This window comes from Stegostoma tigrinum, chromosome 10, assembly GCF_030684315.1.
Source record: "Stegostoma tigrinum isolate sSteTig4 chromosome 10, sSteTig4.hap1, whole genome shotgun sequence".
Classification (NCBI taxonomy): Eukaryota; Metazoa; Chordata; class Chondrichthyes; order Orectolobiformes; family Stegostomatidae; genus Stegostoma; species Stegostoma tigrinum.
Genome location: NC_081363.1, coordinates 40,535,915 through 40,554,648, shown reverse-complemented (window position 1 = coordinate 40,554,648; position 18,734 = coordinate 40,535,915). Strand labels below are relative to the sequence as shown.

Genomic DNA, 18,734 nt, shown 5'->3' with positions numbered 1-18,734 from the left:
AGTTTGGTATGTTGCCTTCTTGTTGCCAGGATTAAAGATTTCACAGAGCAGCTACAAGACATTCTTCTCAGAAGGGTTAACAACCAGAAGTCATGGGCACTGTTGGTATCAATAACATAGGTGGGAAGGGGATGTGTTCCTGCAATCAGAACTTAGGGAGCACATAGATCTTTAGCAAGCAAGACGTCAAATGTAGTAATCTCTGGATTACTGCTAGTATCACAAGCAAGCACCTACACAAATAAAAGGATAAGTCAGATGAACGTGTAGCTAGAAAGATGGCGAAAAAGGGAAAGTTTTTAATTCCGAGACTAGGCTCTGGGGAAGATGTAAACAAAAGCTTTTCTCAAATTCAACATGCTGCCAAAATTAAGTCAACTGTTCATCACCAAACATGAAAGTCACATCAACTGCCGTTCACCAAATATGATAGACAAGTGACATTCCTGATGAAAATAACACCTCCAAGAAATTTTAACCTGTTGTGAAAGAAGTGAAGTATCACAATAATTGTCACAGATGTACTGCTTTGCTTTCATTTTTATGGATGAATTATAGAAACACTGTAATCTTGGAGTACAATGCCGTAGTTCCAGACTAATCATGTTAGTTTTCCTGCCATATGAGTTCCTTTGCACTTTCATATTGTGGGATGAATGTCCTTGTCTGGTTAAATCTGAGGCAGCCAATTGGCTTTATGATCTTGGCAATTCTGGTTTGCGATACATTAAAGACAAGCTTGGCTAGAATGTAATACTGTGGAAATGATTCAATGATGCTGTTGTACACTTTATTGGTTCAGAAGATTAAAGTGTGCTGCCAAATGAAAGAACCTCATGGCTGTTTGCTAGGAGCTGACTTATCTGCTTAGAGGACAGATGTTGCACCTTTGATTTTAAGGCCACAGATAGAAGGCATAAAAGCTGTCAGGTAGTGCTCAGCCATAGCTCCCTGGAACCATCCATCTATTAAGAACACATTTGTTCTTCAAATTTTCTTAATTTCAGCCTGCAACTTGTTTCACTTGATAGTAACTAGGTTTCATTGGAGATTTGTCATCTATTTAGGATCTGAGAGTATTGCACACATCTCACAGGTTGGCTATGTTCTACGTAAATAACTGGGGGATTTTTCTGCTCTGTTGCTAAGAACAACTTACTACAACAGGTATTATTGGAACTACTATCAAGAAAATGGCAAGGTCATAGATTTATTTAGGGGGTATGTTTGCCAATATTTCTGTCAAGTTAAAGAATTAATATTACTGCAAGACAGTTAGAGACAAAAATACACAACAACAGTAGAGAGGTTAAAGTTAAAGGAATGCTTGGCCTGCACCCTGGCAAATGTAATCAGCGCTTGGGCCTGACTTGCAAATTTTAGGTGTATTAAATACTGGAAAGTGGCTGATCAGATTGAATCCTAACCACCATAATACTTACAATATTGGCATATTTTCTTCGTAAATCATTATCCACATCATTTAAACAGTGTTATCCCACCATAAGAAGTACACAAGAAACAGGAAGGCTTTACATACAACGCGTTCAAAATGCATATTTAAAACAATTAGTATTTAGTTAGCAAAAATCTGGAAATTCTGTTTTACAAACAAGTCTAATTACAAGAAAATCATATACAGGCAACATAATTGCAAGAATTACAGCTTTTTTTCATCTTGAGAGTCTACCTTTGCCATGCCAAGGAATTCCAGCCAGCAAATTGGCAAGACAGATTCCCAGGCATAGAAGCTGAGTGGTACTCCATGCAAATTGCTGGAGCTCCTCTGGCAGGGCTTCATTTGCCAAGGACCGACCAGAAGTCCTGAACATTTACTCCAGTTGCTCGTTGAGGAGGATCTACTTCGTCAACAATGCTGAATTCATCTGGGCACCTTTAGGGTCCTTCCTCTCAAGGCTGCAATTAAAATCTTCCCCAATGAGAATGACTTTGTCTTCATCGATGGAGCTGAGGAGAGACGATGTTTCAAGGAAGCACGTCTGTTCAGGCCCCAGCTGAGGTGCATATATGTTCACAAAGTGAAGTATTGCACACCAAAACCAAACCATGAGTTGGAGCAAACAGCCAGGGAATGTGCTGCTTGACCATCAAGATCTCCAGCTGAAAGATGGGGCCAACGAGATAGCCACCCCACCAGAATGAGTGTCAAAGTGACTGATATAGACCTGTCCCTTCACATTGCCACTGTAGAAGCCACATGGCTTCATCTCCTTGAACGGTGTGCTTCTTGGAGGAGGAGCCCCATGTACTCCTGTTCCCTGAGGAACAAGGGGACATGAAATCTGCGCTGTACCTCTCTCCTGCTGCTGAGGAGGCTGGCTATGGATGGCTTCTTGGCAACAGTATTGTGTCACCTTCTCCAATTTAACATCAATTGGGCAGGTTTTTTAAAACCTTCCACTCCCCAGTAACACTGCAGAGGAACACTTGGCCCTGCCACCTCATGTTCCTGTCCACTCCCGGAGCTGATAGTAGCCACTGGGCAGGCAGGACCAGTAGCAGAAGGAATTCCCATGAGTCCAATGCCAACCGGACTCTATTTCAGTGACCCAGTGTCACATTTTTAAACAAATATCCCGGATGCATTCTGCGGGAATGAAGGGGACCTCATCCTCAAGGACTTCCACTAGCTCATCTAAATCAATGATACTCATGACTGACGTCCCACCCTCAAGTTCATTGCCTCCGACTCCCGACCCCCCCACCGCATGGCGGGGATGGTCTCAGTTCATCCAGACATATCCCTGCCTCGACCCCACCCCCAGGGTTGACAGGTGGAGGATCCTTGCAGGGACCACTTAGAAATCTGGCAGCAAACATATGGAATCACCTCCACTTCTAAATTCCTTTTCATATCACATGATCCCAGCTTGGAGCTTTTTTAAAAATTTCACGAGATGCAGGCATAACTAGCAAGGTTAGTTTTTTTGCCCATCTAATTGTCATTGAGAAGTGAATGATAAGCCACCTCATTGAACCACTGCATTCCATGAAGTATGTACTCCTACTGTGCTGATAGGGAAGGAGTTCAAGCATTTTGCCCCAGCTACAGCACATATCTAGCAATCTCCTTCTAAGGTGAGGTACAGTAAACCCTGGCCAGCAAATGTGGGCACATCAGAGCTCAGTAACAAAGAGAAGTGTGCTGTAATTCATACACTGTTGAAACAAACAGCTGACAGAAAACATGGGGTAAAGCTTATAAATTAAGGGTACTGTGCAAAACAAAAAGTACTCTCCAGAGATCTACTCTTCCATGGTAACAGAACAGTACATTCTGCTGCGTTAGCAGGCTGAACATTATAGGCCTACAGATAACTATCAGTGAGGAAATAACCCACTATCAGCACCATTATCTCCACAACTTGCAGCCTCGAAGGTTGCTTATGCATCTGAGCCGGCTAACAATAATATCGGCCTATTTACGATTCTATGACTGGTGAAATATTTTGGTTCCAAGGCCTGAGATAATATATGGAGTTCAAATGATGTCTAATTTATCAATGGAATGTTTGATGTGTAACAAATCTCATGCACGTACAAAATTTCTAAGTAATCAGCAATCGCTGTTGACTAGATCAAATAAAGTGATTTCCTGTAAAATATTAAGTTATTCATTCCCATCTTTGAAAAAGGCTATAAAAATGATCTAGTAATCAGGCCATTTTATATTTTACTGGCACTATTTAGTTTCATATACAAGTACAAGGTTGAGCTAAATGGTCAGAAGAAAAAGTTCCCATTCCATTAATCTTCCAATATTTTATCATGTACCCTGTCTACACAAAAATCTATGAAGAATTTTAAGAAAAGAGTCTGCTGAATCAATTCTTTACCTAACTCCTGGACCACAAGTCTCATGCTATCTCCTAGCTGGTCTAGTTATTCTCAATCTTCCTACGATCAGGTTCCTGACAAAGTTTGCTGCACTTTTTCCCCTAACAATAATTATTATGCCCCCCCCGCCCCACCTTAGGGCCCTTGATTATTTATTATTTTTGAACTGTTATTCTATATTCAATTCTAATTTAATTTGAGTCTTCTTTGGATAAGCTTGTTCAAAACAGAAGCCATCCCATCTTCCGCAAATATCATGAGTTATCACAAAGAGGCGCAACAAGAGCGCACCATTTCAGAACTATATACCTTGTGCATCAGTTTTGACCAAGCGTGATGTTTTTAGCAGACTTTCACAACAAAAACCAACTTACATTTGCATAACTCCTTTAGAACAAGGTAAAATTTCCAAGGCATGCCACAAAAATAAAAGTTAGGTAAAATTGAACTTTGAGCCACGCAAAGATATTAGTACAGATGAAGGCGGTTTTTAAGGAGAGTCTTAAAATGTGATGCAGAAAGGAAAAGGGAGAGGCAGAAAGGTACCTCATAAGGTAATTTCAGATCCTAGGGCCAGTCAATTGCTCCAATATGCATTGAGCACTTTTAAAAATGATCTAGATTCTGCTTCTTAACTTGGCACCTAGCTCCTCATACCGACTGTTCAGAACCCCATTTGTCATGCCTATGTTGTTGGTATCTTCATAAACCACAATGACTAGATGCTGCCACAGGTTCCTCTCCAACCCGGAGATGATTTCCCATTTGGGCACTAGGCAGGGCAGCTGTCTGGACTCATGCTCTTTCCTATGGAGACGAAAGTCAATAAAAAGGGTCCCTAAGGCAGAAATGTCAAGACCATCTGGAAAACTTCAAAAGAGCCCAGCAATATTCTCAAATTGTTGTTGTCCGTCTTGTGAAATAATGACAAACTATTGATTTGCGCATGAGGCATAAAAAGACAGTCATAATGGACTCAAAACATTAATTTTGTTTCTCTCTCCACAGGTACTGCCAGACCTGTTGAGTTTTCCAGAATTCTCTATGTTTGTTAATGCTTTGAAGAAATTCCTTGCGGCACTTCAACGCTTTTTACACATTCATTTCAGTTAGCCTTCGTGCAATTCCAATCAGACGTTGGTACTGAGGAAGGTATCTTGGGACACCAATGTGTATAACTAAACAGCAAAATTTTGACAATAATTCTGCCTACGTTTACTTTGTTAATTCTAAAGACATATTGACAAACATATACTACTCAACACACATCTTAAGTTGGGGTTTGGCCATTTTGTCAAATGATGGTTTCAATTTATTGTAGTGTCTGATTCAGTCACTTGGAGATTATTATTTGGCAATTGAAACTAAGTAATTTGCTACAAATTATTAGCAAACCTTAATAAATTAGCTACCTCAACAAAGTTGGAAAATTAAACCATTGGGATAATGATTTTATGAATACTGCTATTGATTTTTATAAACGGGTGAAGAGTTTAGGTCAACTTAAACGTGACAGCATCATTTAAATTTAATTAGATAACAAAATAATCTAGAAAAGGATGAGTTTATTTCAGAGTTACTAAAATTACCTAAAGGATTAGAATAAACAAAATGTATTCTCTTATCTCAATTTTCGTTGCATACACTTCTGGTTAACTTATTTCTGATCATCACCTACTAACAGCAAAGTGTGTTTTAGCAAATAAAGACAAAAGTTCTTTGCCCACAGAAAATAAAATCATCAACTTTGGTTCCAAATCCTTTGCGTATCTCTTTCTGGTCTCTGCTGCATCATCAAAACAAAATCAAATAAGGCCAAAAGATGTAGGAGCAGTAGTAGACCATTCCACCCACTATTCTCCACCATTCAGCAAGATCATGGCTGATCTGATTGTCGTCAATCCCAGTTTTCTGCCTTTTCCTCATAATACTCAGTACCTTTACTGAATAAAAATTCTCAGTCTTGCATTTATTTAACCATCCACTCTCCACAGTTCTCTCCAGTGAAGTTTTCAACGGATTCACTACATTGAGAGAAGAAATTCCTCATCTTTATCCTGATTAGACAGCTTTACATGGAGATGATGTTGCTGGTCCTAGATTCTTCCATAAGGGAAACAATACCTCAGCGTCAAGCCCCCAAGAAAACCTGGCATGCTTTAAATCATCTTTCATTCTTCTTTAGTTCCCACCGACCTCTCATTTAAAAAAATCCCTCCTTACCCAAAGCAACCCAGTGAACCTTCCCTGGAATGCCTCCAATTCAAGTATATTCATTCTTTAGATAAGGAGGCCAAAACTGCTTCAAGTATTCTACATATGGTCTAGTACAGTTTTAGCAAGACTTGCCTATTTTACAGTCCATTCACTTTGAAATAAAAGTCAACACACCATTCGACTTGGATGCTAGTTTTTTTTGACATATGCACAAGGACGCCAAAATCCTTTTGTTCTATAGCATTCTGCAACCTTGTTCAATTTAAACAATAGAGATAACACAGTGTGGAGCTGGAGGAGCACAACAGGCTAGGCAGCATCAGAAGAGCAGGAAGTTGATGTTTTACGTTGGGACCATTCTTAAGAAATGGGGGAGGGAGCAAGAGAGCTCTGAAATAAATAGAGGAGAGGTGAGGCTGGGGAAGGTAGGTGGGATGTTGATAGGTGACTGCAGGTAGGTAGTGGTGGGGATTGGTCAGTGAGGTGGGAGGAGTGAGAGAGAAGGTGGACGGGTTGTGTCAGGTCAAGGAGGCGGGGATGAAAGGGAGGGTTGGTCATTTGAACAATATTCAGTTCTTCTATTCTCCCTGCCAAATTGCATAACCTCCCATTTTTCACATTATATTCCAGCTACGAAGTTTTCACCCACCTTCAATTTGTCAATATCCCTCTATAGACTGTGCCATCCTCTCCACTTGCCCTCTCACCAATTTTGTGTCATCTCCAAACTTGACATTAGAACTTTAACAAACTTAGATGAAGGATGTGAATGTAAAGTGTAAACAACTGTGACCCAACACTAATCCCTCTGCCAGTTACAGGTTGCCATCCTGAAACTACCTCCCTTATCAGAACTCTATCTTCTATTGATTAGCCAATCCTCTATCCATGCTAATATGCTAACCCCAACATGATGGCACTTATCTGATTAAGTAGCCTTCTGTGTAGTACCTTATTGAATGTACTTTGGAAATTCAAATATATTACTTCTACTGTTCCCCCTTCATCTAGCCTGTTGTTACTTCCTCAAAGAATTCTAATAAGTTTGCCAGATTTCTACTTCATGAAATCATGTTGACTTTCCTAAATCATGCTGTACTTTCCTAAATGTTTTGCTTTACATCAATTATAAAAGATGCCAACATTTTCCCAATGTATATATTAAGTTAACTGGCCTACAATTACCTTTTTCTTGTCACCATCTCTTTTGAATAAGAGTATTACATTGGTAGTCTTCTAATTTTATAGGAACTTTTCCACAACATAAGGATTATTGCAAAATTACTACCACTGCATTCATTTTCTCTGCTATTTCCTTTGGAGTCATACAACACAGTTTCAGCCAACCATATCTATGCCGACCAACAAACACCAAATTACAGTAATCCCATTTACCTGCACTTGGTCCATAGCCTACTATGCCCTGGTATTTTAAGTGCTTATCCAGATGATTTGAAACGTTGCAAGAGTACCTGGCTCTACCACCCTGTTAGGCTGCATATTCCATATTTTTACCACCATCTGGCTAAAAACACTTTCTCCTCCAAACCACATACTCCTCATCTCAAGTTTTACATCTTTTCTTCCCAATGGCAGACGTGTTTAAAACAAGAGTGTCACAATCTGCACTATCATTTTCCATTATTAATCTCATAATTCTGTATACCTCAAATTGTATCCTACCTAAACCTTTGCCACTCCACGGAAAACAAAACCAGCCTATCCAGTCTCTCCTCATAACTGAGACTTTTCATCCCAGGCAACATCCCGATGAATATCCTGGATGCAACTCATCAATTCCAGGAAACCCATTAGTTTCCCTAGTACATATTCTCCACTGACAGTTAATATATTTATTTCTCCCTCCTCACTTTACCCCCTAATTATTTAGTATTCTTGGAATGCTACAGCATCTTTTACTGTGCAGATTGATGGAATGTATTTGTTCAACTCCTCTGCCATTTCCTGGTTCATTGGCATTATTTCCTCAGTCTCATTCTCTACAAGAGCCATGTTCACTTTGGCATTATAGCCATTAGAGGGACATGGTTATGAGGAGTTCAAATCTGGGAGTATCAGAGGCTTCCTTTTAATATATTTGAAGAAGGTCTTACTGCCTATTTTTGTGTAACTTATTATTTTACCTTCAATTTTTAATTTTTTTTGTTTTTTCAAACTTTTGCGATCGTCTTTCTTGTCACTAATCTTTGCCCCACAGCATGGTTTTCTTTTCAGTTTGGTACTACTCAATTTTTTGGTTAACCATGGTTGATTTATCTTCTTCCTGGAACCCTTCTTCCTCCATGGGATATATCTTTTCTTGACAGTTATTAACAATCTTCTTCAATATCTACCATTGTACCTCAATTTTTTTTCTGTTAAACTGTTTTTCAAGTCCACTCCAGCCAATTTTGTTCTTTGTGATTACCATTATTTAAGTTTAGCACAGTGGTTTCCCATTTTCAAACTGAATGCTAAATTCAACCATATTACGACCACTCAGAGATAGTAAGAATTGCCGATGCTAGAGTCAGAGACAACAGTGTGGAGCTGGAGGAGCACAGCAGGCCAGGCAGCATCAGAGGAGCAGGAAAGCTGATGTTTCAGGTTGGGACGTTAATGTACCCCAACCCATATCGTCAACTTCCTGATGCCACCTGGCCTGCTGTGCTCCTCCAGCTCCACACTGTGTTATCTCTATATTATGATCACTGCTCTCTCGATAGAAAATAACTTGATTCCTGGTTGGATCCACAACATTTTGTTTTAGGAAGCTGTCTTGAATACACTATGAATTCTCACTCCTAGCTAGTTGGCAATTTGATTTTCCCCAATATACATGAGGTTTCAAATCACCTGCCTTTTTACATGCCCACATCATCTCCTGATTTATTCTGTCCTTTGTATAGCCATGATTTTTTGTGGTGGGAGCATGATGCTATAGGCTATTCCCACCAGAGTCTTCTTCCCCTTGTTATTTCTAACTATATAGATTCTACATCATACAGTTCAAGATTATTTCTTGCTTTCACATTTGTCCACCTCATACTCACAAAACCACCAACAACTCTTTTCTTCCTGCCTGTCTTTTTCAAAAGTCAGTAACCCTGAAATATTTTGTTCATGTGGAAAATAGAACAGAGAACAGTACAGCACAGGTCCCTATCCTTCTATTCCCTGTCTGCTCACTTGTCTAAATGCCTCTTAAAATGTTGTTATCATATCTGTTTCAACCATTTCTCCTGGCAGCATGTAGCAGGCAACTACCAAACTCTGTGCAAAAAAACGTGCCTTGCACATCTCCTTTAAATTGTCCCCCTCTCGCCTTAAGCTTATGTCCACTAGAACTTGACACTTCCACCCTGGGAAAAAGACCCTGACTATCCATGCCTCTCATAATTTTATATACTTCTATTAGGTCGCCCCACAACCTCCGATGCTTCCAGATTTGAACTCCTCATAACCAGGTCTCTCTAATGGCCATGCAATCATGCATTAGCTCCATGAGTGCTAATAATTCAGTTACTTTGTAGTGAACTCATTAACCCATTTGATCCTATTGGTCCTTTTTTGTTTGAACTTTTTCTTTTTCTGACCCACTGTATATCACTGCCTAAATTGTTGTTATAATGCTGCCATATCCTCTTGCTTTTTTGTAAGCTTATGTATCTATCCCTCTCCAGAACCCACTGCCTACCAGCATCCAACTTCTACTTAGTTTAAAGCCCTTCTACAATCATAACCATTCAATTCACCAGGCTATCAGCCTCAAGAACGCTTCCAAGCTTCCTTCTACTTTGTTCCCCATGATTTAGATTTAGATTTATTTATCACATGTACTAAGTATAGGAATGCATAAACATAGGAACTGTCTATTCCACCCAGGCCAATCTCTGAGCCATTCATTTAGCTCCTTCACTTTATTTACCCTGGGCCAGGTTGCTTTTAGCTAGATAGTAGTAATCCTAAGATCTGACAAAAACTGCTCAAAATCATTTCCATCCATGATTTCTACTAGTTGTAGAACACATTTGCTTATCATGGTGCAAAAAGAACTAATCCCACTAGTCGGTACAAAAACACTGAAATTTCCTCATTTTACAAGGAAATGAGTCACATTACACAACCACCAAAACCTTGTCCAGGCCACAAACATGAAAGGGATAATGTATTCTACCCTACGATTTTACAATTCAAAGGACGATTAACGTTATTCGACTCAAAAAAGTATTACCCTAAATTTCCACCAACGTATCAAATAACAAAACACCCAGAATCAGTTTCATAAACTCGTGGCATCAACAGTAATCTGAAAGTAAAACACCAGCTTCCCTTGTCCCTCACTAAATCACAGAAGAATTAACTAAAAGACCACGCTCAACAGACGCTTTATAGGGTCACTGTATATAGCAAATTAGTTAACACTACAATTTTCAGAAATCAAGCAGATCGACAGCGCCCTGATGACACCACAAACTGACAGAATTGCTCATCCACACCCTCAGACACCCGAAAAATTTAGTTACCGTTTGCTTCGAATTGATGGTCCGATCTCAGTACGAGGATGTGCAGTCAGCAGGGTTTCCTGTCAGGCCGGGGTACAGAGATGGGGAAATGAGAGGCGCGTCAGTGAATGGGCACAGTTTCGGTTCCACCAGCAGCGATGTCTTTTCCCAAACAAATTGCCTTATTGACCTCGGGTAAAGAGCCCCGATCCAGTTTTAATTTAAAAAAAAATCAGGGGCTCCCCGAAACCCAGCGCCGCACTAAATGAAAGAATATATCGAAGTCACCACTCCGAGCAGGGTCTTTAACATTACCACTACAGGCCTTCGCCAATATCTTCATGCCAATGTAACTCTATAATGGAATGTTCCAGATTTTATTTCAGAACGATACTCGCCCCCGACTCACATTCCCCGCACCAACCAACCAAACAACCCCCCCGCGGATTCGCGACAAAAGATGGCGGCTCCTCCCTGACCGGCAGCTCCAAACGTCAGTCTCGTCCTCGCACCCAGCCCAGTCTCCGGATCTCTGTGCACGCGCAGCCCTGCCCACTTCTGGAAATACGCGCACGTGCACCACACGCCGGCTCCACAACCGCGCCCCGTGTATCCATGTCCGGCAATTCCCCGCGCGTCGCCCTTGGACAAACGGTGTGCGTGCATTTCAATCCGAGACATGCCTTGGGAGCGCGCTCCCCCGGTCCCCACCCAGCCAGGCATTGAAGATTGTGGGGTCAGAGGCTGGAATGTGTGTTGGGTCGTTTCGTTTTCCCGGCAAGGCGTTTTCGACTCAGCGTATTTCTGTGTTTGCTCAACTTAACGCGAAAAAATATATTGCCCTTTCGGATAGGATGCTGTCAATAATGTACTAAGATGCTGCTGGGCCTGCTGTGTTCATCCAGCTCCACATCTTGTTATCACTACTTAACGCGTTTGCTTAAGTGTGCAATTAGTGATATTTCAACTCAACCGACTATTTTTTTTCCATGCTCAAAGGGTGGTACGGTCTGGAAACGAAAATATAAATTGCTGGCAATTTCTATGACTTCTAATATTTCTGTAATGCTGGACATTTTATTTCTTTTTTTTCCCTCTCGGTTCGGAAGAAGTCACTGGATCCGAAACGTTAACTCTGCTTTATATCTACAGATGCTACCAGGCTTGCTGAGTTTTGCCAGCAATTTCAATTTTCGTTTCCAGACCTTACCACAATTTAAACGTGAAAAAATTAGAAAAATAAATATAAAGCTCAGAATAAACAGTCTTTCCAGCCCAGTCCACGCCAGCACCAAGCCTCCGGTAACAGAGACCTCCAACGCCAGACTGCCGACTGCGCCATATCCACCTATATGGGAGTCTAGCAATTTCTGTTTTTGTTTCTGATTTCGAGCATCCTCATCTTTGGAGCAAAAATAGAAGTTGCTGGAAAAGCTCAGCAGATGTGGCAGCAGCTGTGCAGAGAAAATCAGAGTTAACGTTTCGAGTGCGGCGACCCTTCCTCAGAACTCAGCCTGCACCCAACCTGCAACTCAATTCTGAGGAAGGGTCACCGGACCCGAAACACCAACTCTGATTTTCTCTTCACAAATGCTGCCAGACCTGCTGAGCTTTTCCAGCAACTTCTGTTTTTGTTTTATCGGCATCATTGGGGGTTTTTTGGGTGGTTATCCAGAGTTTGTGTTAGCATGAAAACAGAAAATTAGGGATCGTGAAGCACAGCAGTGTATTCCCGACTATAGACCATCCCTTGGACAGAAGATTGGAGTGCAAGTCCCCCCAGCACAAAAGGTGTGTGTCATATTTTGGAACATATTTTTTTTGGCAGGGCACAACCTCCGGATCCAATGCATCATCCCCCGACACTTCTGCCATCTGCAATCCGACCCCACCACCAAAGTTTTTCCCTCCCCACCCTTGTCTGCTTTCTGGAGGGACCACACTCTCCAGGACTCCTTTGTCCGCTCCACACTCCCCCCACCCCCCCAACTCCACCACACCTGGCACTTGCCCCTGCAACTGCAGGAAGTGCTACACCTGCCCCCATACCTCCTCCCTCACCCCCATCCTGGGCCCCAAGAAGACTTTCCACACTGGCAGATGTGCAGGTGAACATCTGCTTAATGTGGTATACTGCATCCGCTGTACCCATTGTAACCTCCTCTACATTGGGGAAACCAAGCAGAGGGTTTGCAGAACACCTGCGCTCGGTTTGCAATAAACAACTGCACCTCCCAGTCGCAAACCATTTCAACTCCCCCTCCTATTCCTGTGATGACATGTCCATCCTGGCCTCCTGCAGTGCCACAACAATGCCACCCGAAGGTTGCAGGAACAGCAACTCATATTCTGCTTGGGACCCCTGCAGACCAATGATATCAATGTAGATTTCACAAGCTTCAAAATCTCCCCTCCCCCACCACATCCCCAAACCAGCCCAGCTCGTCCCCGCCTCCCTAACCTGTTCTTCCTCTCACCTATCCCCTCCTCCCACCTCAAGCCGCACCCCTATTTCCTTACTAACCTCATCCTGTCCCCTTGACCTGTCCATCCTCCCCTGACTGACCTATCCCCACCTACACTCACCTCTCCATCCCCACCTCTAACTTGTCTGTCTCCTCTCCACCTATCTTCTCCTCTATGCATCTTCGATCCACCTCCCCCCCTCCCTATTTATTTCAGAACCCTCTCCCCCTCCCCCTTTTCTGATGAACGGTCTGGACCAGAAACATCAGCTTTTGTGATTCTAAGATGCTGTTTGGCCTGCTGTGTTCATCTCAGATTCTCCAGCATCTGCAGTTCCCATTATCTTGGATTCTTGTGGTGCAATGTTCGCATCCTGATGATCAGCAGGACCAGGTTCAAGTCCCACCTGCCATATAGATGTGCCACTGAAGGTTGGAATAAATATTTATGAGAAAACTCTATGTCCATACCCAGATGGCATTGGAGAGGGAGTTAACAAAGTGTGGAGCAGGATCTTGGGAGCACAAAAGCTGACTTTTCAAGCCTAGACCCTTCATCAGAAAAGGGAGATGGGGAGAGGGTCCTAAAATAAATAGGGAGACATGGGAGGCGGACCAAAGATGGATAGAGAAGATAGGTGGAGAGGAGACAGGCCGGTCAAAGAGGCAGGTATGCAGCCTGTAGAGGTGAGTGGAGGTGGAGAGGTCAGGAGGGGATAGGTCAGTCTAGGGAGGACGGACAGGTCAAGGAGGCAGGATGAGGTTAGTAAATAGGAAATGGAGGTGTGGCTTGAGGTGGGAGGAGGGAATAGGTGAGAGGAAGAACAGGTTAGGAGGCAGGGACGCGAGTGATATCTCGACGGCAGTTGGAGATGAAGAGGTCGAGGGAGGGGAGGAGAGGGACTGTTCAGTTGAATTGAATTAGCCTTATTGTCACATATACTCAAATGAGTACAGTGAAAAGTTTACAAATTGCCCTATTACCATCTTAGGTACAAAGGTACCTAGGTACAGATTTTTAAGCATAAATTCTTAGGGAAAGAAATTAAAGAAGTACAATGTCCAGCATTACAGATTGTAGGAATAAAATGGAAAAATAAATACAAAGCTCAGAATAACAGTCTTTCCAGCTCAGTTAATGCCAGCATCAAGCCTCCAGTAATTGAAAGAGAGACCTCCAACGCCTGACTGCCGCCTGCACCATATCCAACAATGTGGGAGTCGTTACCCTTTAGGCGCCATCTCTTCTCCACTGGGCCCACACCCAATCCACAACCAGGAGTCCTTAGCTCCACTGCTACTCTCCAATAATCAGAGATCCCTGCTCTGGACCCACTGCAACCACAACTAGGCGTCCCTGGCTCCACTGCTGCCTCGATGACACTAGGAGTCCCTGTTCTGGGCATAAGATGCTGCCACACTGCCAGGCCAGCACCTCTCTGCCCGCTGCAACCTGGAGTCCCTTGTTCTGCAGCCAGGCCAGTCCACCACCGCACCAAGTCTCTTGTTTCAGCTGCAGGTGGCATGTTGCCGGCACCACCATCTTGAAGATTCCACTACTGCCACACCACTGTGCCCGATCGCTGGAAAAGTTTTGCTGCCACCGGCCCCAAACACTTGAAGGATGTCCTTGCCGCCACTGCCATTGGCCCCGAAATCAGGAGGTCACCCTTGCTGCCAATGGCTCCAATCACTTTTAGTCACTAGAAGTTGTGTCCACCATTCCACACAGAGCCAACTCTCACTTCTGCACCAATGATGCTGATCAACCCGCCACAGGAAAAAAAAATCAAAAGAAAGCAAGAAAAAGAAAGAAAAAGTGCTGAAGCATAAGAAACAAAAAGCAAAGCATATGGAAGCAGATGACGTGAAACGACAAATTTGAAAGCAGAATACAGGGTTAACGGAAAGATTCTTGGCAGTGCGGAGGAGCAGAGGGATGTTTCAGTTCATGTCCACGGTTCCTGAAAGCTGCCACCCAGGTGGATAGAGTTGTTAAGAAGGTGTACGGCGTGTTAGCTTTCATTAATAGAGGGATTGAGTTCAAGACCCGTGAAGTTATGCTCCAGCTATACAAAAGCCTGGTTTGGCCACATCTGGAATATTGTGTCCATTTCTGGTCACCTCATTACAGAAAAGATGCGGAAGCATTGGAAAAGGGGCTGAGGAGATTTACCAGAATGTTGCCTGGAATGGAGGGAAGGTCTTACAAGGAAAGACTGAGAGAGCTAGGGCTTTTCTTTTTAGAACAACGAAGGATGAAAGGTGACTTACAGAGATGTACAAATTGATTAGAGGTATATATAGAGTGGACAGCCAGAGACTTTTTCCTAAGGTACAGGGGGCGTAGTTTTAAAGTGAGTGGAGGTAGATATAGGGGAGGCATCAGAAGTAGGTTCTTTACACAGCAAGTGGTAGGTATGTGGAATGCATTGCTGGAGAGGGTCGTGGAGTCGGCCTCATTGGGGGCATTTAAGCAGCTATTAGATAGGCATATAGATGATAATATAAGGTAGGGGTGGGGTTTAGATAGACCTTAGGATTAGGGTAAAGGTTCCGCACAACATCGTGGGCTGAAGGGCCTGTACTGTTCTATGTTTTATGTTCTATGCCCCCTGGGCAAGAGCTTGCATGCAGCCTACTACTCTGCCACCATCTTAAACTTCCTGGACCAGTGTCTGCTGGTATGCTTGAAGCCTTTTTATGATTAATGGGCATCAAATTAAACATAGATTGACTGATCAGCTCACATCATTACAGCATGGTGCTAATAACACCAAATTCAATCCCTCTACTAGCCCTCCACTGATGTTTCCAGACAAATAGATATAACATAAGATCAAGGTACAATAGTCACCTATCTGTCTCCTGGTTTAAGTCCCACCTCAGGCTGTGATTACAACAGAGGCTTTCTTAATTGATCTGTTTAGATGTGTTCTAAGAAATAAGAAAGTGCTGAAAATTCTCAGCTGGTTAGGTAGTCTCTGAGGAGAGTACGCAGCTTGTTTCAGGTTGATCACCTATCATCAGAATCTGCAAAAGTTAGGTTTTAAGCAGTGAAAGGAATGAGTCGAGTGAAAAAGGGGAAGTCTGTGAAAATGTGTGAAAAAGAGATTAAACATGATCAAAATCAAAGAGAGTAGCATTGGGATAAACAAAGAGCAAAGAATATGTCTGGAAGTTGTGATTGGCACAATAATGATTCATTGCACACCAATTTTGGTGTCACCTCTTCTTTACACTGATAAAACCTTTAGTTCTCACAGGACAATGACTTGAAAGGAATTGGGGGATTTATATATACATGTTATTCAGTTAAAACCTGCTAACTGATTAAAGATCTAACAGCATCTTAGGCTTGTTTAGTACATTTTCATCAATGGTGTGACCCGTTGATCTTTTACTTATAAGTTCTGCGTCTGATATTACCTTTCTCATTAACACCTGGAGAAGGAGTAGTGCTGCGAAAGGTTGTTTTTTCAAATAAACCTGTTGGAACATAACCTGGTGTTATGTGATTTCTGACTTACTACCTTTCTGGGCAGTAAGTTCCAGATCCCAAGTATCTTCTGGGTGAAAAATAATTCTGCCATCTCTTACTGAGAAACCACAGGGATTTGTGGCAAGGCAAAGGGGCACTTTTCAGAAAAAAACCCAGAGTATTCCTTTATTTGGTCATACTTGGCATAAAAGTATCAGCAGTGTGGAGGAAATGTGTGGAGTACTGAGCATCCTCTTCACAATGTGTTTGGAATAATTTCCTTTGGTTTTTACTCAGTGCCTCTATTTAGAACATAGAACATTACAGCACAGTACAGGCCCTTCGGCCCTCGATCTTGTGCCGACCTGTCACACCCATCTGAAGCCCATCTAACCTACACTATTCCATGTACATCCATTTGTAAAATTAAAGATCACAAATGTATCTGTAATCACTTTCTCAACATGTGTCATGTTCTTTACATGAAAGGAAGGTCATTATTGAACGAGCTAGAGATAGTTGGGCCAAGGACACTGCCCTGGAGCACTTCTACCATCGATGTCCATGGGAAGAGATGATGTGGAGATGCCAGTGTTTGACAGTGGTGGTCAAAGGCAGAAATCACACGACACCAGGTTATTGTCCAACAGTTTTATTTGAAATCACAAGCTTTCAGGGCACCTAATGAAGGAGTTGTGCTCTAAAAGCTTATGATTTCAAATAAACCTATTAGACTGTAACCTGGTGTCATGTGACCTCTGACTTGGGAAGAGACGGTAGACCTCAAACCATCACAACCATTTTTCTTTGTACTCAGTATAATTCCAGCCAGTGGAGAGCATTCAATACCCATTGATTTCTTCTGGGACTACTTAATGTCACACTTGATGAAATACTGCCTTGATATTAAAGATGATCATTTTCACCTCACCCTGGAACTTGGTTCCTTTATCCAGGTTGGAATTGATGCTATAATGAGGTTTGGGTTGATTGGTCTTGGAAAAATCCAAGTGCTACTTGATATCTTGACATCTTTCTTCACTATTTTGATGATTGAGAACAGATTCAAGTCAGTAATTGGCTGAGTCCAAGACACATTTAGACAATCTTCCACTTTGTCAGGTAGATGCCATGTTGTAGCTTTGCTGGAATAGCTTGGTTAAAACCGTTGCTAGTTCAAGAGCGCAAGTGTTGAGAGTCTAGGACCAGAGGACGTAATTTCAGAGTAGAGGGTCTATACACCTATTTAAGACAGAGAAGAAATTTCTTCTTTCAGAGGATGATGAAGCATTCTTTACCACAGAGTCAAGTATATTCAAGGCTGAGATAGACAGATTTTTAACAAGGAAGAGAATCATGTTATGAGAAAAAGGCAGGAAAGTGGATTTGAGATTTTTAGATTAGCCATGATCTCAGTGAATGGCTGGCAGAAAAGACTCACTGGGCTGAATAGTCTGCTTAGGTTCCTGTGTCTTATGGTCTTAAGCATTCAGCACTGTAGCTGAGAAAACGTCAGGGCCCAGAGTCTTCTACTTTCCGTTAGGCCTAGCAAAACATTGTAAAATTTTTAATATGTTAAAAAGTCTATCAATTAAAAAGTGATACACTTTGCTGACATGACATCCCTGGTTAGTTCCTCAATATTTATCAACATCTGCATGAAGTACTAACTATGAAGTATTTTTCTTATTCATATTTGAATTCACATCTCTTTGTAATAGCTTGCAGTTTAGCACAGCAGAGTAGTAATGAACTTGAAATTTGGCACATATACAGAAAGGATGCATACGTCAAAATCGGAGAAGTTTGAGGCAAGAAAACCAGGTAGAGTCAAAATGGGCTAACGTGGGCTGTGAATTGAAATTCAGGGTGGTTCAGTTCGAAATTACCAAGCAGTACACACAATGATATGCTAAGAAGCAACTCAAGATACTGAAATGCTCATGCCAATCTACATCATAAATCCAGTCATCAGCTGAAAAGTAGCAGGAGGCAGTGGCACAACATAATGTCTTGGTAATGATCACATCAAACAAGAGGATGTCCAGTAATCTCTCAACGTCCAGGAGGACCATTGTCAGTGAGTCTTGAAATCACCACTGACCAGTAGTTGGATTGGCCAAAAGAAATTAAAAGCTTTGAAAGCAGAACAGAAAATTAGCACCCTGCAATGCGCACATTTACTTTAGAAGTTAAAAAAGTAAGTAT

The 18,734-nt window shown here is 42.1% G+C and overlaps 1 protein-coding gene across 8 annotated transcripts in view; it reads right to left on the bottom strand.

The window, feature by feature from the left end:
- The window catches only part of klc1a (kinesin light chain 1a), a 103,242-nt gene extending 92,113 nt beyond the window's left edge, over window positions 1-11,129 (bottom strand). For 5 of the 8 annotated variants that reach the window (XM_048538376.2, XM_048538374.2, XM_048538375.2 and 2 more), the window contains exon 1: window positions 10,602-11,053. The gene's annotated coding sequence lies outside the window, so the exon portion shown is untranslated. The other 3 variants (XM_048538371.2, XM_048538372.2, XM_048538373.2) reach the window with 3 other exon arrangements.
- Window positions 11,130-18,734: the final 7,605 nt, after the last annotated feature.